Source organism: Diabrotica undecimpunctata, chromosome 3 (assembly GCF_040954645.1).
Source record: "Diabrotica undecimpunctata isolate CICGRU chromosome 3, icDiaUnde3, whole genome shotgun sequence".
In the NCBI taxonomy this organism is placed as follows: Eukaryota; Metazoa; Arthropoda; class Insecta; order Coleoptera; family Chrysomelidae; genus Diabrotica; species Diabrotica undecimpunctata.
The window spans coordinates 18,989,292-19,008,679 of record NC_092805.1 but is presented as its reverse complement, the minus strand read 5'-3'; the positions used below and the strand labels follow the sequence as shown (position 1 = coordinate 19,008,679).

Sequence of the window (19,388 nt, the reverse complement as noted above, 5' to 3'; positions counted from 1 at the left end):
GTTTGTAATAGTGTAGTTATCTTTATGTATGATATAGTATGTCATTATGTTAATAAACAGATAGGTGGAGCAGTTTTATTGTTTTATTTCTGAACGTAAATATATACTCTGTACTAATAGGAAGTAATGAAAAAAATGAATATTATTTCTATACAAGTATACAAGACCTAACAACTAAATGTTCGGACAAACGAAAATTTATTGAAAACATTCATCTTCACAACCTTGTTTATTGAATTAAAGAACGAGATCAACAATACATTGAAGTCTATCATTAATAATAAAATATTGAAATTGCTTGGTTTCTATAAACTTTGAATTGCAGTGTTATAAACGAAAATGTTCGGAATTATCTAGTTACCATATATAAAATAAATAATTTTGACATTAACTCATCATAACAAACATCTAGCAAAACGACGTGATAAAATATTTATTCAAAAATGTCCAGATGAAGTGTGACACATTACTAAATTTCGTCAGCTGATAATTATAAGATATTCTCAGGGTAAAAAATTACGAGAAATTGCTGAAGAATTACTGCTACGCCGTACACTGGCGTACTTGTGGTATTACAGTGGTAAACTACACTGGCTACGTCTACAGTTGAGGACATACTTAAGCATTATCGTGAGATTGGAAGTGTCCAACCTAAAGGCTAAAGGCTGTCAAAACTAAAAAGTTGGAATATCTAGGACATGTAATGAGAAATCAAGAACGTTACGGCCTTCTTCAGCTGATTCTCCAAGGGAAAGTAAATGGTAAGAGAGGACCGGGAAGAAGACGCATTTCCTGGCTTCAAAATACTGAACTGTTCCGCGCTGCAATAAATAAAGTAAAGATAGCCGTGATGATCGCCAACATCCGGAATGGATAGGCACTTTAAGAAGAAGAACCTAAAGGCAAAAGTTCAGGTACATCGGGAATTGTGTTTGATCGACGAATTCGAAGTAGACAGACTACGAAACCCTGAGATAGTTAGAAAATGTGAACACAAACTTAAAGAAAAACTAGAAGACCAAATGAGTAGTACTGTTAAAAACATAGATAATTACTGGAATGGGTGCGAAAATATCCTGAAAGACGTAGCAACAACAGTTTTAGGAAAGAAGAAACAAGAAAGGAAGGGGACAGAATGGTATGATGCGGAATGCGCACAGGAAACTCAAAAAAAGAATCAGGCGTATGGGAAACTCCAAAACAGAAGGACAAGACAAAATCAAGAGGAGTACAAACAGACGAGACAAGCAGAGAAAAGGATACTAAAACAAAAGAAAAAACAACATCTAGAAAACCAGCTACAAGAAATAGAAAGGCTCAATTCAAAAAGCGCGAAAATTTTATAAAAATGTCAAGCACAACACACAAGAATTTAAACCTAGAATAACCATAATAAAAAGTAAGGAAGCCGAAATTATCAATGAGCCGGATCAAATAGTGGAGAGATGGGCGGAGAATTTTGCTGAGAAATTAAATATAGGCAACCGAGAAGTGACTGACATAAATGACCACAGTGAAGACGTAGACGATGAGATGGAGAAAAATAATATACCAACAGAAGGAGTTGCCAAGGCAATAAAAAGGTTAAAAAACAACAAATCCCCTGGAGAAGATGGTATACCCCCTGAGCTGTTAAAATATGGAGCAAACGAGCTAAAAAAATACATAATAAAACTTGTTGCATCCATTTGGAGAGAAGGAAAACTCCCAGCCAGTTGGAATCTAGGTATTATAATACCTATTCACAAGAAAGGGGATCCACGAATATGTGACAACTATCGAGGCATTACCCTCTTAAATACGGCTTAAAAAGTACTGGCTTATATTCTTTATGATCGTTTACTATGATATACTGAGGAAAAAATAGGCAAATACCAATAGGGATTCCGAAAAGAAAGGTCAACAATTGATCAGATTTTCCTTCTCAGACAAACCTTAGAAAAGACATGAATATGGAATCGACACCCACCACCTCTTCATAGATTTGAAAAGCGCTTATGACAGTGTAGACAAAAGCGCACTTTATAATGCCATGGCAGAACTAGATATTCCGTCGCATCTAATAACATTGGTAAAGGCAACTCTTTCGAAAGTTGAGTGCAAAGTCAAGGTACAAAACAGAGTGTCAAGGTCTTTTCAAACACATACTGGATTACGCCAGGGAGACAGTCTATCGTGCCTATTATTTAACATCGCGCTAGAAAGAGCCATAGAGAAATCGGGCATAACAAACAGAGATACGATCATCAATAGAAGTGTACAGATATTGGTCTACGCAGATGACATTGACATAGTAACACAGACAAAAAGAGACCTGATACAGGCTTTTGAAACATTAGAAAAAGCCGCAAAGACAATGGGACTGCAGGTCAACGTATCAAAAACAAAATACATGAAGGTCATAAACAGCACACAAATAGCGGGACCACAAGATCTTGTGGCAGAAGCACACACATTTGAAGGGGTCTCGGAGTTTATATATCTTGGAACACAACTAAATAACAGCAACCTAGTAAACTTTGGACTAAAGCAGCTCTTAACATCACAAATAATTAGCAGAAAAACCAAGATACTAATATATGAAACTCTTATTAAACCTGTCCTGACATACGCGTCAGAGACATGGACTATGGTAAAAAGCGACGAAGAACTGTTAGGCCGCTTTGAAAAAAGAATACTTAATCACATATACGGAGGAGTACAAGAAAGCGGGATATGGCGCAGGCGCTAAAATATTGAGTTGTATTAATGCTATGAAAAATGCAACATCGTCCGGTCTATTAAAATAAATAGACTAAGGTGGCTAGGACACCTTGAAAGAATGGACACTGGAGACCCCCAAAGACAGATATTATATCAAGAGCCAGTAGGAACCAGGAAGAGAGGCAGACCAAGATCTAGATTTAAAACTCAAGTCGAAGATGACTTGAGGAATCTAGGGGTCAGAAATTGGAAAGCCAAGGCGAAAGATAGGGGGGAATGGAGACTAATTCTTGAACAGACCAAGACCCACACAGGGTTGTAGAGTCAAAGATGATGATGAAAGATCGACGATTGCTAGTAAAAATTAACAAACTGTACGGCCCAGCAACACTTTACATAGCACAATGGAACGCAGAAACAGGAAAATTTATCAAGAGAGTATTGCAGGAAATAAATGCACAAATCAGGACTCAGTTTTGAGTTATAAGGTTGAAACATATTTTTTTATTGAATACGTAATTTCATTAGTCGTAATGTTTAAGACGAAAGAAAAACTTTGGCAAACAATTTGGCAAGATCAAAGATTTTATGGACCGTTGATGACTGGTCCAGCGTCATATTCAATGATGAATAGAAAGTTGCTGTTTGCGTGGGAGACTTTTGGAAATGAGTTATCAAAAGTAAAATGAAACATTCCATAAAGATTGTCTTAAAAAAAGAATTATGAGTTATTGGTGCATGTCATCAGCGGGTCTAGGAAAATATGAGGTGGTCGAAGGCACAACTAATGCAGCAACGTATCAAAAAATTTTGAAAAAAATCTTGTAGGTACGAAGTGTACACGTTCTCGTGTGCCCGGACTTGAATTTTATATTCCAACAGGTTGAGCTGCATTCCATACGGCTAAATCAACTTTTTAATGGTTTAGAGTCAATAATATTAAAGTGCTCTCATGGCCTTCGAATAATCCAGACCTTAATGTAATTGAGACATTGTGACATACGAAACAGAAATTGCGTAACGATTTCCAGAGAACCGTTGCCGATTTGAAGAGAAAATTACGAGAATTATGGGATAGTTTCGACCCTGAATTGTATTAATCCTTAGTACGAACAATGTCGGACAGGATTGCCGCAGTTTTATTTTATATTGCCGCATATATTTACAACTAGACTGGGGTAGTTTGAATATTAGACATTAGAAAAGATAATGTATAAAATAAAAACAACAAAAAGAAAAATATGTCGTTTTTTGCATGTAATACCGATTACTTAAAGAATACTCATTTTTCATCACTGCTTTGAGACATCACAAAAGAATTGAGGATTGAAAATTTTTATAAAAGTTCGTCGATTGAATAAACAGCAGAAAATCATTATTCGACATTTGTGTGACCCGAATATAGAGCGAAACTCTTCAAGAACAAAAGGCCTTTGCCCAGCAACCCGAAATCCCTAAATTCCTGAGCTTTTATGACAAAATCCATTTGCAGGAAAATATTGCGTGTATTTTACATGTTTACCGGTCGTTGATGGTCATGCGATATTATAAAAAATTGATATGTCGGTTTCACTCGCTTTTAGACACTGGACATTATTATAAAACGTACTTTATTATATGGAGTTTATAATTCTTTTTTTCTAAAAACAGTAAAGTTTTTTTTTCTAAAGTAGCATTTGTGTTTACATTATAAGGTTAATTTATATATATACTGGGGTGCAAAATTAACCGGACACTCAATTTTTTTTGTTTTTTGTTGGTGTTTAGATCGAAACTTGTTTAATTCGTTTGAAATTGTATTTTATGCCTTATTAGCGACAAGTTTTTTTCTTGTTTGAACCTGTTTAGATGTTTTTTGCGAACAAAAACACTTTTACACATACGTTTTGTTATTAATGTGAAATATTGGCTTAGTATTAATTTAAGTTTATTGTGGTACTGTACCTGATTATAAGTTCGGCTGTAGGTTTTTGATTGTCTCCTGTTTAAAACTTGTATTAAAAAAATTATGACACCAGAAGAAGTAGCACAAGCTATTGCTTTACAGGATGATGGGCGGAGCATTCGTTACATCGCAAATGCTTTAGGAATTTCTCGAAGTACAGTGTTTGATGCAATACAAAGATTTCGGGAAACAGGACAATACACTAGGAGACCAGGTCAACGTAGACAAAGAACCACAAGTCAAGTTGAAGATCGCTTTCTTAGGTTACAAGCATTACGCGATCGTACATTATCAGCACCAGTACTTGTTCAACGATTAAATGATGTCTATAGAAACACAGTTTCCGTTTATACCGTTCGAAGACGCTTAAATAAATATGGATTAAGGTCCAGAATGCCTGTCACGGGACCTCTATTAACAGCAGATCATCGGAGGCAACGTTTACACCTCGCTCGCGAACATCTTAATTGGAGTGTTGACGATTGGAGTGCTGTACTTTTCACGGATGAATCAAGATTTAATAGATACTCATCGGATGGACGGCATAGGATATGGAGAAGAACTGGTGAACATTATCAGCAATGTTGTTTTGCTCCGAGAGTTCAATTTGGTGGAGGTGGTATAATGGTGTAGGCAGGCATTTCCCTAGAGGCTCATACAGAACTTGTTACAATTCAAGGGGGCAGTTTGAACGCTCAACGGTATATTCAGCAATGTTTGGAAGATCATGTAGTGCCATTTGCCCCATTTATTGGAGAAAACTTTCGTCTAATGCAAGATAATGCTCGTCCGCACATCGCAAGAATAACACGGGATTACTTGGATGAAGTTGGAATTCGTTTATTACCATGGCCGCCAAGAAGTGCAGACTTAAATCCAATAGAGCATGCATGGGATATTCTGGGACGACGTATTCGACGTAACCATGGTGAGTTTGAAACCATGAATGATTTGGAGCAAGAAGTTCGTGACGAATGGGAGCAAATCCCTCAAGCAGACTTTGCTACCTTGATCCGAAGTATGCCTGATCGAATAAGGGCCGTAATTAAGGCTCGTGGAGGTAATACACTCTACTAAACATTGTTTTCCATAAAAATTGTTTATATTAAAATAAAAAATAGTATTTTTTTCTTTGCGGATTTTTAAATTTTTTGAATTGTTTATTGTTTTTTCTGAGTAACATTCTTGAGTTGTAATAAATTTGACTTTTAAATTTTGTCTATTATTAAATACTTAATTGGGAACATCTTGAACTCTTTTAAACTCCAGCTTTTAGGAAAAATCATAAGTGTCCGGTTAATTTTGCACCCCAGTGTATATATATGTATATTATAATGATAAGAATACCCAAAAGCTTGAAAGAGGAATTAAACAATAAACGTCAGCACTGCTGTAACAGTAAAGTTAAATCAACTAAATCTATCAGAAAGTTTTCAGGTAGATTTGTACCTTCTGAGTCTATGCCTCAGAGACAGTATATATCTTTCTTCCTCTGCATTGTTCGTTTATGTAGGTTCTCAAAATCAGAGTGACACAGATTATATTCTCGTTCACGTTACATATATTTAATGACTTACAAAGACTTTATCAATTTCAAACCTCTGAACTAAAGACAATTCTGTTAACTGTTATATACTCTTTACACCAGACTTGTTTAAGTTCTAGAGAGAGTCTTTTTCTTCTTTTTATGTAGACATGACTCTGCTTTTTAATGTGCCTCCAGTAAGTTGAATAGAATAGAATAGAATTTATTTAATCAATATACAAAAATAGTTTTGTTTTTGACAAGTCAAAGGAATAGTGACAATACATATAAAACATATAAAATTTTTGGCGAATTTAAACATCACAAACATGTATATAGGTATTTAATATTAACAATTAAAAAAAAACGACAAACACACTTTATGGAATTATAAAAAACATGAAATATAATTATAATAGGCAACTACCCTGACCAAACTAGTACTATTATTGTGTAAAAGCTGTACTTAGGTACTCCGTTTTTGAATAGAAACAATGTTTCAAAAAGTGTGATTTGATTTTAAGCTTAAACGATAACAAGTAAAGACTTTTTACTTCATCTGGCAAAAAGTTATACAAACTAACATCAGTCGAATTTTTTATGCTCTTTGTCAACCTAAAAAGTTGTGCTCTAATAGCATCTCTAGATCTTGTATCGTGATCATGGACGTTGGAGTTTATGTTAAACTTACATTTGTTGGCATGAACTTCAATCACGTCGCATATATATATATATATATATATATATATATATATATATATATATATATATATATATATATATATATATAGAGTGAAGGTAGTGGCATAATACCTAAATCCAGAAATAAAGGTTTACAGTGTTCCCTATACTCTCCTCTTGCAAGTATCCTCACTACTCTTTTTTGTAATTTAAAAAATTTAAAAATTAGATCTGCGTAAGAGGAATTACCCCAAACAGTTATTCCGTACTGTAAATGGTTATGAAATAGTGCAAAGTAGCACATTCTAAGGGTATTTTTAGGAATCATATAAACTAAGTTGCGTATTAAAAATATACTTGTAGCGAGTCTAGAACTTAAGTAGGCTATATGAGCACTCCAATCAAAATTATCGTCTAGAAAGATTCCTAATAGTTTAACACTATTTCTTGAGATATACTTCCAATCAGAAGTAAAAATCAAATTCTGATTTTTCTCTTCATTTAGCTTTAGCCCATTATGTGAAAACCAGTTTTTTGCTTTCTGGGTATCACTATCTATTTTAATTTTTAAATTATTCTGATTAATATCAGTATTTATGAGAGTTGTATCATCTACGAAGCAAACACATTTTATAGGAAAAGTGTAGTGAAATAAATCGTTCAGATAAATAAAAAACAAAGTGGGTCCTAATATCGAACCTTGAGGTACACCATATTCGACAGTGTTAAACTCAGAATAGCTGTTATTAGGAAAAACTGCCTGTTTTCTATTTGTTAGGTATGATCTAAATAGATTAAGAGTGTTTCCCCTAATACCGTATTTATGCATTTTTTCCAACAGTAATTCATGCGAAACACAGTCAAAAGCTTTGGATAAGTCACACAATGTCAAAGACACAAAATGACCTTCCTCCAAGCCATCAACTATATCTCTCACAATTTTCTGTATAGCTAGTGTAGTGCTACACTTTTTTCTAAAGCCATATTGATTACAGTGAAGTATTTTGTGTTTTTCTAGATATTCTACCAAACGAACATTTAGAATACTCTCAAAAATTTTGCCGAAAATGGGAATGATTGAGATGGGGCAGTAATTTCCAATTTCATCTAAAGCTCCCTTTTTGAACACTGGTAGCACTTTTGTTACTTTTAAAACATCTGGGAAAATCCCCTCAGTAAGACAATTATTATAAAGTATAATTAATTTGTCAATAAATATATCGATTGTTTTCACAATCGATATTTCCACAATTTATTTTTTTGTTTAAGAAATAAAAATCCGTGCAGTGTGAATTTTTCAATCTATGCAAAACAGTATCACTAACAGGTAATAAAAATAAAGAGTCGCCAGGAGTGTGTACATCTTTCAAAAAATCTATGGCTACGTTTTCATTTGTAGAATTAAAAGAACTAAAGAATGTTTAGCCACTGAAGTAAAGTAATTATTGAAATCGTTTGATGTAATCGCGCTTGGACAGACTTTTTTATTTTGAAATTTATTTCTGTGATAATTTATAACTTTCCAACTATCACGAGATATATTTTCTGATGTCGTTCCATCGTTTTCGTGGTCTTCCTACTGATTGTCTTCCTAATGGAGAACCGTCTCTTGTCATCTTTACTACTCTAATTGTTGTCATTCGGCGTATTTTATCATTCTATTTTACTCTTCTATTTCTTACCCAGTTCTTGATGTTCTCCACCTTGCATCTACGTCATATATATGTACTTTTAGCTCTGTCCATAGTGTCTTACTATTATTCTTTCATCTCTGCTGTTTCTAACATTCTTTTTGTCCTCTCTGTGTAAGGTTGTGTTTCTGCCGCGTATGTCATTATTGATCTGATGGCTGTTTTGTAAATTCTGCCTTTCAATTCTTTCCCGATATTTTTGTATCTCCATATTGTTTCATTCCTACAGATTGCGGCTCTGTTTACTCTATTCACTTGATGTTCCACTTTAGTTTCGAGCTTTCCGTAGCTAGATAATGTGATAGCTAGATTTTTAAAATCCTCACTTAATCAATTATCTGACCTTCCAGCTCCAATTTACATCTTAGTAAATTTGTTGCTGTAACCATGCATCTTGTCTTTTTTAGGGAAATTAACATTAACAAAATTGGGAAAGTTAACTTTAAATTTTCTGGCGGTTATAAAAAATTGGTGCAGCATACGTTGTAAATCGTCTTCATTTTGAGAGAGAAGTATCGCGTCCTCTGCATAGCAGATTATTTTAAGTTGTTTTTCTCCCATTTCATATCCTTTTTTAGTTCTTACTTTTTTTTTTATTATTTCATCCATAATCAGGTTGAACAATAGAGGATTTAAAGAATCTTCATCCCATCTCCAATGGGGTCGGTTAGTTCTTCTTTTACTTTTACTTTTATTGTGTTGTTTTGGTAGATGTTTTACATCGTTTTGATTACTCCTGATAGTACGCTAGAATACTCTCTCTAGCGTAGAATATGTGGAAAACGTCATTTAATTTGAACAGGTCAAATGCCTTCTTAACGTCCACGAAACATAGATATGCCGGTTTGTTGCATTCTTATGATTTCTCTTACACTTGCCTCATTATAAATATAGCGTCGGTGCATGATCTTCCAAACCTAAAACCTTGTTGTTTTTCTGCTAGTGTTATAATTTCATTCAGTTTATTTGTTATCGCTTTGGTTTTTAATTTTAGTGTTGTGTTTAATAAATTAATTCCTCTGTAATTTTTCTGGGTCCGATCTGTCTCCATTTTTGAAGAGAGGTATTAGGACGCTTGATCTCCATTCTTGAGGAATTCTGTTTTGTTCTATTATTTTTTGGATTGGTTTTTATGGTTGTTTGGTCAGATCTGGTCCTCCGTAGTTTCGGAGTTCGTTCGGTATTCTGTCCACTCCTGGTAATTTTCTATTTTTTCACTTCCTTAATGCTTGTTTTACCTCTTCCTCCTCAATATTTATTTCTCCGTTTGTCGTTACCTTTGGTGTTGGTGGTTCATTATCGTCACCTTTAGCAAATAAGGATCGAAAGTAGTCTACCCATGTTTTCTTCTGAATGTGTTTCGTTTTTATTAGTTCGTTCACCTCATTTCTTTGTCCTCTGATTCTCCATATTTCTTTTTACGTTCCGTAGAAGTCGTGTTCCATCTGTTCTGAGAAGCTCTGCCAGTGTTCCCTTTTTATTTGTCTAACTAAAGTATTCGTTTCATATCTGATTCCTTTATAGTGGTTATATGCCTATTGTGTTTGTTGTGTTCTGTATTGTAAAAAGGCTTTCGTCTTTTCTTTACATTTCTTCACTTCCTCTCTAAACCTTGGTGTTTTCTTTATTGATGTGTTAGCGTTCGTTACTTTCCTCGCTCTAAGTGATTCTGTTGCTGCGTTGATTATGTTATTTTTTAGTTTTTGTCAGCTTTCCTCGATGTTATAATTTCCTAATATTTCATTCCCACCGATCTTCTCAAAAATGGAAAAGGGATTACTCAAAGGAATCAAAGGGCTCATCGCTATGGGATCATTAAACAAACTTTTAAAATCAAAAAATGTCTGTAGGGCAGCAAAAATCGAAATATATGGAACAGTCGTTCGACCGTTGGCATTGTATACATGTGAGACTCAGATAATGAATCCGAATGATGAAATGAGTAGAGTAGAGTAGAGTAAATTTTTATTTGCATAAATTTTTAAACATAATTGAGCAAATAACGTCACATTATTAATTACAGATTAAAATATATTAACATTATAAATTAAATATGCTGATCAGGGAAAAGGATACTTCGTCACAGTATAGGGCTGAATGTTAACTAGGTGTTGAAAAACCTTTCTTTTAAAAGCTCTATAGTTTGTTTCCTGTTAAATGTCAGATGGTAGACTGTTATAAAATTTAACACACGCATACAAAGGGCTTGTCTCTGTTATAGACAATATGTGAAGTGGCAAATTCAAATTAAGGCTTTTGTATTATATTCATGATTGGGAAGCAGCTGACAAAACAAAGAAAATTTTTTAAAAAGGAACATAATACATTCAAATATATAGATGGCTGAGACAGTGTGTATATTTAGTGATTTGAATCGGTCTCTACAGGATTCTCCCGCCTTTAATCCTAAAATCACACGGACTGCCTTATTTTGGACTATAAAGACAGTTGAGCTATCTACTGCAGCACCCCAGAAAATTTGCATAATATACTGATAGTAAAATCCCCTGGTCTAGATAGCTCTTTAACACTCTTAATAAGTAGCAGGCTGTATTCGGTTTTTTTGTTGTATTTTGTATTTGTTCCCCCCAATTCAGATTCTGGTCAATATGAATACCAAGAAATTTATTGTTAAAAAATATATGTAATAATTAATTGGAAACTCTTCTCGGGACTGGCTGGTTCTAAAGTAGACAAAAACGGTCTTATCAGCATTAAGCAACAACCGATTTCCACTGAACCACTGTTCAGCCTTGCTTAGAATTTGCTCTCCCATTGTGAGGAGTGTTTCTCCCAGGTTTTTCCCAGAAAAGCACATTTAAGTCATCAGCATCAGCGAAATTTACACGGTTTGAGGAACTACTAAGCACCGCATTTGGAAGGTCGTTTATGTAGACCAAAAAGAGAAAAGGCCCCAGGACACTCCCCTGTGGTATGCCTAATTTTAAATTGATAGGATCAGAGTAAACCTTACATCCCCCTTTTCTCCAGGCATACCTTTTGCGACTTATCTGTGAGAAATGATTTTATTCATTTTAATGCCGGTCCCTGTATTCCATAAAGATGTAATTTTTGTAATAAAAGAACATGATCTAGGTTATCGAAAGCCTTAGATAGATCCAAAAAAGCACCTAGTGTTTTCATCTTTGACTCCAGTTTTTCTAAAATTTTTGATATAAAATCATAGGTACCTGTCTCAAAAGATCTCACTGCGAGAAAACCATGCTGTAAACTACTAAATAAGTTGTTTGTAGTAAAAAAGTTTTGTAGTCTGAAATATATTGCTTTTTCGAATATTTTTGAGAATGATGGAAGAAGACTTATTAGACTATAGTTCTCCATCTTAGTAACATCACATTTTTTATGTAATGGCTTCACAATTGCCAGTTTTAAACTTTGAGGAAATTTACCTTGCCTAAAAGAAGCATTAACTATAAAAGAAAGAGGAAGAGAAATCTCTGATGAAACATATTTAATTAAGTTGGTTGATATTTCATCATAACCAGAGCTATGCTTGGTTTTTAAGTTATTTATATGTGAGTTATTTCTTTCTCTGAAACGGGAGTTAAAAACATGCAATAATTAGTTTGTTCGATATTAATTTGAAAATTTTTTACATGCTTTATTTTCTTTACAGCTTCTGGCGTTGCATTTGCCATAATTTGATTTATTTCGTTAGAAAGCACCTGAGGGTCACCCTCCAAACAGAAATTACCTTGATTTTTGGAATTATTCTTAATCTCTTTTACCAATTCCAAGACATTTTAGTTTTATTTTCGCTATTTTCAATTCGTTCTTTATAACAATTTTTTCGAGATTGAGTGAGTAAAGAATTGTATTTGCGTTTTTCTGTCTTGTAAATATCTTTATAATCAACATTATTGGTAGACAGTGTAAACAAAACATCAAGCCTAGATTTACAATGTTTTATATCATCATTTTTAAAGTGCTTTTGTGATTTTTTTATTTGCTGTATTTATCTGTTTGAGTGGAAAATATTGTATAAAAAAATTTTCCGAAATGAAAATCGAGACCTGGAAAAGGAAAACGTTGCGAGGAATTTTAGGTGTCGTTAATTTGCAGGTGAAATTTTTACAGCAGCTAGAGTGATAATTACGAACAAATTACAGATAAAATGTCTACAACAAAACGCTGGAAGTGTATGGCACCTGAGAAAGATTGTGTAAGGTTGGCAAATTACAAAGGTTAATGTCGATAAAATTCCAAAGGATCATCAGTACATCTAAAAGTAAATCAAAGAGCTTACATCGATAGAGAAAATTATAAATATTAACTTGCAAGAGAATGTGCAGCTTGTAAGTTATTCGTTGTAATTTTATTTATTGATTTTAGATGAACTGATGATGTATACCTATGGATTCATATACAAAACGTCTACAACGTCTTTTGTTTTATTCTATAATTTTGTGACCGCTAACCCTCCCACAAGTATTTTTGTGAGCTGCATATTGTATTTTAATTGACGGTCGTACTACTTTTTCTATAGCTATATATATATATATATATATATATATATATATATATATATATATATATATATATATATATATATATCTTATATACTAAAAGGCTAAGCCCTTTTCTTGTGCGCAATACTCCTCCTAAACGGTGATAGATAGGAGAATAATTTTTTCGAATAATTAAACAGATTGTTGAGTAGATTCCCCCTAAGGTTTAAAATTTAAAAAATTCGAACCAGTTTAAAAATGCCGGCCATAAAATGAATTTTTCCTATAGTAAAGTATAGGAATTCAATATTATACACAATGCAACAACGCGTCAATTCTCGAATGCTGGAATGCACCAACAAGTGTTTCCACTTAAGGAATAACAATAATGACCACTCAAAATTCGGGATCCTCCTGTCTCCGATTTTAATTTACGGGGTCTGTTTTACACTATCTGATGAGTTGGTATTTTTTTTATTTTTATGTTTACTTTGTTTTTAATTTATTAGTTAGAAATATATTATTAATTTTGTTGGGAATAAGCCACAATTTTACTTTAAATTAGGTTTATTTTCAATAAATAAATAAAAAATAAACTTATTATAAAGTAAAATTGTGGCGTATTCTCAAAAAAGTGGAACAGTAGGCGGTAGTGTAGACTAGCGCGGAGCATCATACTGTTTTCTGTATTTTTTAAATTCAAATAATATTTAAATATAAATTTAGTTAGTTAGTTAGTTAGAGTTCTCCAACCGACTTCTTTTTCTTGAACGTGGCATTTTACAAGCTAAAATATGCAAAAAAAAGTTACTTCCGGTTTTACTTCCGTTTTTTATTTAAGAGGGGCGGAGTCTAACAATCATATTGTTTCCGTTTCCTAATGTAAATCTTCCTGAAAATCCTAAAAAACTACTGTATCGATTTTCAATTTAAAAAAATTTGCGTCGATACAGTTTATTTTTAGGATTTTTGGAACATTTACACCAGGCGACGGAAACGATGGATCGTTAGACTCCGCCCCTCTTAAATATCAGCAAAACTTACATCAAAACTCGATGTCGAGTTGGTCCGTTAGTATATATATATATATATATATATATATATATATATATATATATATATAAATGTTTTAGATGTATATATATTTTTTTATATTTTTTTTCCAAACGAGTCACTTCTTCTTCTTTTTTTCAAGTACTTCTTTTTTCTTATATATATATATATATATATATATAAATATATATATATATATAAATATATATATATATATATATATATATATATATATAAAGAGAGAGAGAGAGACAAACATATTACTATTAAATGAGGACACAAGGGAATTCGTAAATTTAAAAGCTAGCAAAATAGAACCGTATGTATTCTTTTAAGATTAAAAAAAATATATTTTGAAAATGTATTTTGATCTGAAAGTCGACGAAGTCAAAATAAAAATTGTATTTGACAATTTTTTTGATAAACTTCCAAAAATTTAAAACACTAAATTTGAAATTTGAAAGTTTTTTACCTTATTGCAATAGTATATGGAATCATAGATTATGAAATTAGCATTAGTTATTGTATTAATAAATGTTTCATAATGAAGAAATGCAAAAATTCTTTATTTTCCTTTAATTCGATTGACAAATTGAACTTTCTGATTTTTTTTTAGTGCAGTAAAGTCAAAATCCAACAAAAATTGTAAAGGGCTATATAAACTTTACTTGCAGTAATAGTTAGGGTTAAAGAATTAAGGGGAGGAATATTTTTACAAATATTTAATTTAAAATCTTGAAATGCCAAGGAAGAACCACAAATAATGAAAAAAATTGCAGACATAATAATTCAAGGAATTTCTGTTACCTTATTGCAGCGTATCCAATAAATCCGAAACTGGTTGCTCAAATCCAATCCAATGCAAGAACTTAACCCACAGTCACAATTAAAGATTCAACACAGCCGATTTATTCGTTATGGTGTTTGCACGTCTCCGAATCTTGATCGGTACTAAAAATCAACATCGAACTTTCCAAGTGATTATACACTTCGTCCATCCCACCTCCATTGCAATACGATGCGTCCGTTTAATAAACAATGAAATAATTTGTTTGCGATTTGACGAGACAAGTAAAAAAAAGTGTTAACAACTTGTTAAAAAAATCCTTTAAAAAAAAAAGTATTTTTCATGAATATTTTATGCAAATTTCTGTGTCCAAACAGTATTACAACGAAAAAGATTAAATAACTGGTAAAATTTTTAGACATTTGTGCAATTTTCAGCACATTTTTTTATTTATTTACCGTCTACTCAGTTACACCTTCTTCTTCTTTTAGTATCCTGTCAGATCATCGAAGGTTGGCGATCATATTGGTAATATTGGCAACTCGAAACAGATTAGTGTATGTCGCTTAATACCACTCTCGGAGATTTCGGAACCAGAATGTACTTCTTCGGCCGGGGCTCTTCTTTCGGCTATCTTACCCTGTATTATAAGATTTACAAGGTTATACCTCTCTGGATCTCTCATTATATGGCGGAAATATTGTAACTTTCGAATTTTTATTGTTTTTGTTATTTCTGTGCTCTCTTTCATTCGGTGTAAAACTATTTCATTTGTTATTCAATCAATCCAATATTCCGCAATATTCGACGGAAAATCCACACCTTAAAGGCCTCAAATTTTTTTATTTCAGTTATGGTTAACATTGGCGCGCAAATTGGTAATATTGTGGATCCTTTCTAACTCTATTCCATACGCTCTGATGTTCATTGGGTGTAACTGTGTTCTGCTGACAACCATAAGTTTTGTCTTAAAGGTATTAAGCTTAGCCCATATTCAACACATGTTTCGGTCTCCTTGCAAGTCGTTGCAACTCTTTTTCATTGGATGCAATCGGTAGCGTATCGTCTGCTTATCTGAGATTGTTGACATTAATCCCGTTGATTGTAATGCCTGCCTCTTCATCTAAGGCTTCTTTAAAAATAAATTCGGAAAAAGTGGAGGCGATAAAATACACCCTTGCCTCACTCCACGTCGTATTTCCACCGCTTTCGTCGTATTTTGACCAATTCGTTTGTTTGCAAATTGATGCATACACATTATTGATAATACAGAGGTCTTGGTCATCAATTTCGACCTGTTTCAAGACACTTATCAGTTTGTCGTGGGTGACCCAGTCAAAGGCTTTTTCGAAGTCGTTAAACCACATATATACTGGTTGTTCTATATCCCTACATCTTTGAACCAGGACCTGCAAATTAAATAATGCTTCTCTGGTTCCAACGTTGTTTCTGAAACCAAACTGTGTTTCGCTTAGTTATACTGGCTATATAAGATCTGTAAAGCTATATAACCGAGTGTTTACTTCTAGTCTCTTTAAGTTAGTATAACTATGCAAAATATAGGGTTTATTTCTGATATGTATGTCCGAGTCTGTGAGGATAACAATGTCATCTGCATAAAACAACATTAATAGTTCAGTATTTTCATTTATAGGGATGCCGCGACAGCCTTTGTCTTTGTATTAATACTCTAGGTCAGACAGAAGCATTGAGAATACTAGAGAGCTTAATACTTCTCCCTGGAGAACTCCTTATTTGACAAAAAATGGCGATGTGTAAGCGCCATTAGTTCGTCACGTGTGGTGGCATTCGCGTAAAAATTCTGCAATAAACCACAATAAAAATTATGTTTTCGAAACCGGAGCTGCTGCTCTCTGTCTCTCTGTCTCTCTCTCTCTCTCTCTCTCTCTCTCTCTCTCTCTCTCTCTCTCTCTCTCTCTCTCTCTTTCTGTTGCGCGTCCGCTGCCACTTCATCCTCCCACCTTTTTCGCGGCCTTCCTTTTGGCCTTGCGCCTTGTATTTTACTATCTATGGCTCTTTTTAGCAATCTTTCGGTCTCCATTCTCACTGCATGACCAGCCCATCAAAATCTTTGAAGTTTAACGAATTCTGAGATCGGTGTCTCTTTGAACAGTTGGTACAGTTCATAGTTGTACCTTCATCTTTATACTCCGTTTTCGTTAATAGGTCCAAATATCTTTCTTAGGACTTTTCTTTCAAAGACTTACAGCTTTCGGTCGGTGTCTTCTGTCATCATCTATGTCTCGCATCAATAACATACTATTGGTCTGATAATAGTTTTGTAGACTCTGATTTTCATTCTTCAGTGTGTGTTTTTGGAACGGAACACGTGGGCGAGTAAAAAGTAAGCTTTGTTTTACTTTACTATTCTTTTTTGAATTTCTGGTTCTTCTGTTCCATCTGTGTTTAATGGAATTCCCAAATATGTGAAATTTTCTACAGTTTCAATATCGTCCTCTAATTCAACTGTGCTTCTGTTTTCCCTAGCTCTTGCTTGTGTTAGTTTTTTATTTGCATTTTGAATATTTATTTCTAGTCCTGTCTCTTCTGTCCCTGTTATTGTGAATATATTGCTACCGCCTCTTCTGTTCTGCGAGACATGATGCTAATGTCATCGGCATAGGTGGCAATCTGATTTATTTGTTAGGAGATTACCTCTTCCTATATTCAGCTGTCATCACATATTCAGGAGTCAGGTTGAATAGTGTCGGTGTCAGCCCGTCTCCTTGTTTTAATCCTTTGACGATTGAAAAGTTCTCAGTGAGTTCATTTTGTACTCTGACAGTTGCTGTTGACGAGTGAATTGTTGCTTTTACTAGTCGGATATATTTTTGTGGTATGTTAAAGGTTTGCAATATTTGATATAATTTTTGTCTATTAATTGAGCCGTAGACCTGTTTGAAATCTGTGAATATGTTGTGGTCGTCAGTGTCATATTCCCACGACTTGTTTAGAATTTGTTTCACTGTGAATTGAGGGAGACACAGAAAACATAGAACCCCCAACGATGGAAGAGATAAAACAAGCAATACGACCACAGAAGGATAACAAGGCTCCAGGTATTGGCAACGTCCCCTCTGAGCTATATAAATTAGGTGGCGAACATCTAGTAAGAGAAATGCATATGCTTCTAAATAAGATTTGGAATGAGGAAAAGATCCCTAGCGACTGGAAAATCGGGATTATATGCCCAATCTATAAAAAAGGGGATACACTGAAATGCAAAAATTATTGCGGCATAACCCTCTTGTGCACAGCTAACAAAGTTTTTACTTATATACGAAATAATAAGAAGACACCAAAATGGAATAGGTATAATTTTAAATCAAAAAACTGCCAGACATCTTAAAAACTTCGTACCCATATCGGAAAGAATGCTCCTCCTTCAATGTGATACCTACCCAATAACAACTAACATTATTCAGGTATATGCACCTACCGCTGACAAACCAGACGACATAAGTGAAGCATTCTATAATTAATTATCCAATACCTTAAAACACCTTCCCAAAAAGGATCTAACCTTGATTATGGGTGATTTAAATGCCAAGATTGGTAAGGGACAATCGGGAGAATTCATAGGACAGTTTGGGCTTGGAGAAAGAAATGAGCGTGGAGACCGATTGGGTGAATTTGTATCAGAAGAATAGTTTATAATTACTAACACTTACTTCAAACTCCCATACAGAAGATTATACACGTGGAAATCACCTCAAGATACTTCAGGCCACATAGTCAGAAATCAAATAGATTACATTATGATTAATAAAAGATTCCGTAACAGCATTACATCAGTCACGACATACCCAGGAGCAGTTATCAAGTCAGACCACAACCCACTGATTTGCAAAATGAGGGTCAGGCTAAAGAAGATTCGACGTAGTGTCAACCCAAAATACGACATCAGGCTACTCAAAGACCAACGCACAGAACAGAGTGTAAAACAGTATATACATAGCAATTTGAATACCGGTATTCAAACTGATTTAATAGACCAGGAGCTTGAAAAATTGCATAGAGTTTCACAAGACATACAAGAAAAGTTCCTCAAACCACCAAAAATTAAGAAAAAATCGTGGATGACAAATGAGATTCTAGATATGATGCAAGAGAGGCGAAAGGTCAAAGGTCAGGAGAAGACATTATACAAAAGAATAGACAAAGAGGTCAAAAAAGCAATTAGAATGGCTAAGGACACACAGCTGAGAGAACAATATGCAGAAATACAGCTATTACAACAAAAACACTATTCATTCAATATGTACAAAAAAGTTAAAGAAGCTGCAGGCTTATACAAGCCTAGAAGAGTTGGATGTTTGGCAGACAACCAAGGTAATCCCCTACTAAGTGTGGAAGAGAGAATAGACACTTGGAAGAAATATGTGGAAGTAACATTTGCAGATGAAAGGCAGATTGCCATTGAAGACATAGAATGCTAAACAGGACCCCCGATTACCATTGAAGAAGTTACGGCAGCTATTAGAAAAACTAAAGATGGTAAAGCTGTAGGGCC

General features: G+C 33.9%; 1 protein-coding gene across 2 annotated transcripts in view; it reads right to left on the bottom strand.

Moving 5' to 3' along the window:
* Window positions 1-19,388, bottom strand: part of LOC140436514 (very long chain fatty acid elongase AAEL008004-like) — a 227,647-nt gene that overhangs the window by 118,776 nt on the left and 89,483 nt on the right. The window contains exon 1 of one of the 2 annotated variants that reach the window (XM_072525388.1): window positions 14,875-15,027. The exons of the other annotated variant lie outside the window; for it this stretch is intronic. The gene's annotated coding sequence lies outside the window, so the exon portion shown is untranslated. Of the gene's footprint in view, window positions 1-14,874; window positions 15,028-19,388 lie in introns of those variants that run through there. 2 annotated transcript variants of the gene reach the window in all.